Source organism: Macadamia integrifolia, unplaced genomic scaffold (genome assembly GCF_013358625.1).
Source record: "Macadamia integrifolia cultivar HAES 741 unplaced genomic scaffold, SCU_Mint_v3 scaffold1734, whole genome shotgun sequence".
In the NCBI taxonomy this organism is placed as follows: Eukaryota; Viridiplantae; Streptophyta; class Magnoliopsida; order Proteales; family Proteaceae; genus Macadamia; species Macadamia integrifolia.
Window position 1 is genome coordinate 11,134 of NW_024868329.1, and position 4,252 is coordinate 15,385.

Genomic DNA, 4,252 nt, shown 5'->3' on the forward strand with positions numbered 1-4,252 from the left:
ATTACTTATACGAAAGGTAATCATAGCATACATAATTTTGACTTTGCAATTGGGTTTTGGTTACATGGAATTATGAAAAGCGAGTATCAATTGCTTACAAATTGCTCTTCATCTCATGGTTTCATCCAATCGCCAAGTTGCGGGATTTAGTTAATCATGGTGATGAAGAAAGATGAAAATAACTCAAAGATGGACAAGACATGATATTAAATTAAATTTGAAATTAGAAAGAGAATAAAAAGAAATATTTTATTGAGTATGTACTATAGAAATCCAAGCTTAAGAACTTCAAACTTCAACTTCAATCTTTACTTACAACTCCAGAAAAAATAAAAAGCCCATAAGAAAAAGCTCTCTAAACGATTGAAATTCTCAAGTTGTGAATTAGGTTTCTATATATAGGCTAAGGAGAGAGAGTGTTAGGAATAGCTTAGGATAACAAAGATACTTACAAGAGAAGAAAGAGAGAAAGAGTTAGAAACCAAGTAGGAAAGAGAAAGATACTTATAAGAGAAGAAAGAGGAAAAGAAAGAAGGGAACCGAGAGGAAATAGGAATGGAAAGAGAGAGTTATGCATAAAAGAAAGGAGAGAGATTATAGAATTAATTTTTAAAAATTCTAAAATTCAATTTAAATTCCAACTTACCTAAAACAGTTTTTTTACTATATCTCTCCATCCTGACCCTGGATTGACTCAAGCCAAGAATTAAAGATACATCATTTTGAATTACGAACGCAACGAGCTCAATATCCAATATGTTCCAGGGAACTCCTCTTTTTTCAAAATTACCATCATGCCTCTACACTTCTCTTCTCAAACTTGTGCAAGTCTTCCTCCTTCAATTCTTCTTTGTTGCTCAATCTCTTGGTCAAATTTTTAATTTGAGGTGAAATTCTTCTTTTGCCCTTGATTGCTTCAGTGAAAATTCTTCTCATCTTTCCCTTAATCACATGTGAATTGACACATGGGTAAATCGGTATCTAGATTGTATTGAATCTTCCCATTTAGCATCTTTTATGCACATGACTCTATAACCTGCAAATGTGAGAAAATCATATTATGTAATCACTTTGTCATCGATCTAGAATTAAAATGCTCAATTAAAATGGCAATAGATGTATAAAATATGGCCTAATCATGGGACTTTGAGGGTGATAATACAATGTGAGACAAGGTGACGGCCTATATAAAGAAGGTTGCTAAAATAGTTCTAGGAGAAATGAAAGTTAAACATAACACCTCTAGGAAGATTTGATGGTGGGATGAGGAGGTCCAAGCAGCCATTAAGACGAAGAAAACTAGTCTGAATCAAGGCAAAGGAATAAAGAGGTATATATATATATATATATATATTCCAGAAACGAAGCTAAGAATACGATGATCCTTATAATAAGATGAACACAAAAGATGGGAAAAAAGCTATTTGTAAAATGGCTAAAATGAGAGAAAAGATTAGCAGAGATTTCGATAATGCTAAAGATGTATTAAAAATGAGGATGATAGAATATTGATAAGGGATTAACAAATTGAGGAGAGGTTGGGAGAATACTTCTATAATCTATTTGTTTGCGCCTATGATAGATGATTTAACTGGAGACATTCAAAATGAGGTTCCTTAGTGTATGTTTTTTTTTTTCTAAAGATATTGTTTTGTGGATTAGACAAAAACAAAGATTAATGCCAAGATGGAAATATGTAGAGAAGCCTTGGAATCGAAAAGTCTAGAGATGAATAAAACTAAAACAGAATATATGGTGTATAACTTGAGCAATACTAGGATGGATGATGAGGTAGTGAATATTGGCAAGAGGGAGGTTCCTCAAAGTGAGTTTTTTACATACCTGGGATCAATCGTAAGTAAAACAAAAAGGTAACATAAAGGATGAAATTTCTAAGAGAATTAAAATAAGGTGGATGATATGGAGTTGCGTCCAGAGTGTTGTGTGATTGGCATGGTTCTTTAAATCTTGAAGAAAAAAAGTGTAGGACTATTATTCATCGAGCTATGATGTATGAGATGGAATGTTAGATAATTAAAATGTGTCATTTAGATAAAAATATGTAGTAGAGATGATGATATTGAGATTTATCTGTGGGAAAACTATGAAGAATAAAGTTATGAATGACCATATTAAAGTTGAGCTGGGAGTAGCTCTGATTCATGATAAACTTAGAGAGAGTCATTTGAGATGGCATGGTCATATCCAACGGAGGCCTTTGGATGCCCCAATACAGAGGAGTGACTTGATTCAAATTGAAAGAATCAAAAGAACTAGGAGCAAGCCTAAAATAACCATAGGATAAATGGTGAGGAAAGACATGCTTATGTAGGCCTCTTATCTTATGTGACTTCATCTAAAACTGATTGAAGAACAATATCTAAGTGACTGACTCTATTTAGTTGGGATAAGACTACTCACAAGGAATAGAAGAAAAAAAAAAAAAAGCATGTGTACTCCCCCTAATGCGACCCCATCCCCAGCACCAATACAAAATAGAGGACCTGGACCCCTATAGTCGTCTTGCACATATTGGTGATAGCATTTGGAGAGGGAATTGCACGTGCGACCCTAAAGTTAATTATGGGTCTTAAATTCGGGTTAATGTGGTTTTGTTGCCAAGTTAATTTTTTTCTCCCATACTCAACAGAAAGGTTTCACCTAAACTAATCCATCCTTGAAGAAAGAAATAATAGATAGATAAATATCAAAAAAAGGGATTTGTGATGGGAGTCAACATAATTGGATGGTTAGGATCATATAAGTATTAGGATCAGAAGAGACCGTTTATAACTATCATGTACGACGTAAGTGGTTCGCCACGATGGTATATTCCATTCAATTGGTTCTCATATGTATGATAAAAACAAGCATTGCAATTTTAACGGCTATGATGAGACAGTATGTACCGTTTGTCTTGAAATCACCAGCAAAAATATTTTCTTAAGATTTTTTAAAATAATAATAAATAATGACCCACTCTTTTTGTGGTCGAAAATTTAATGGGATAAAAGTTTATTTCAAAAATTTATAATCTTATGCATAATTCATATTCATCTTATTAAATAATAGATCTCCATAATCTCTAGTGATACGAGGCAAGTGATTTATATATTCTAAGCCCTAGATGATGAGACTATGAGAGCCTATGAATTAGCAATTGAAACAATAAAGGGGTAAAGAAGGCTCCCTAGTCTTGTGGCCCTAGCACTGGAGGCCAATGGGGAGGTGCACATAAGTATAAATAGTGTTACGTATTTAGATTTCATAGGATTGGGGCATCATTTTGTTGTCGTATGTGTCTAGATACAGTGGCCGTAGGACTAGAGAGCGTTCATTTTCCTAATAATTAAATAGCAAATTGTGCGTAGGTTCTTTTTTTAAGGGGGTGGAAGAGGGTTCTTACACCGAGAGTGTGAAATCACTTCACACCAATATTTTTGTGTGCTATGTGGACATGTCTTTAGCTAGTCATGGCTAATTTTCGATTCAATGTAATATTTTGGAGATTATTTGTAAATGCTTAAAGCGTAAAGACCATTGAAAAATTAAAGATTTTAATAAAAATTTACATGATGGATCATACAATTAAAATTGATCATCAAGTTTTATATAATTTATTCTTCTAATTTTTTTTATCTGTTAAAAAATTAGAATGACAAAATCATCCGTCCATATGAAAAAAATAAGATCAATGAAAATATCACCACACTATATGCGTAGGAAATATTTTTTCATATTTTGAAATATAAAAAATGATGGAAAGCTTGTGAGGTGCAATCGTGTACCCTTTATTATAAGGGTAATTTACAACGCCACCCCCTGGAGAATGCCAATATTATAAGGACACCCCCTCTCTTTCACCAAATTGGACTCGGACCCCCTGCCGTCAGTCAGTGTTACAAAATGCTTTGAAATGACGTTTTTGCCCTTATGAGTAAAACACTGGTAAGTTACCCATTTTCATTATCCCAAAATACCCCTCTTCTTTTTTTTCAATTTCATTCTCCTTCTCTCCTCTACCAAAGGTTCAGATGAGTTCCAGCCAAGATAAACAGGACAGTCGTCGGCGAATACTTCTCTTTTCATCCCTGGCGAGAAGTGGACTTCCCATCGCTGCCATCTTAGGTCGCCGGAAAAAAGGTCTGTTTGTTTTCTTTATCCTAATCTTCCGAGTTTTGCCGTGCTAAGGTTTTCTCTCTCTCTCTCTCTCTCTGTTTTTCCACCAGGTTCGGCTGAAGTTTTTTTTTTT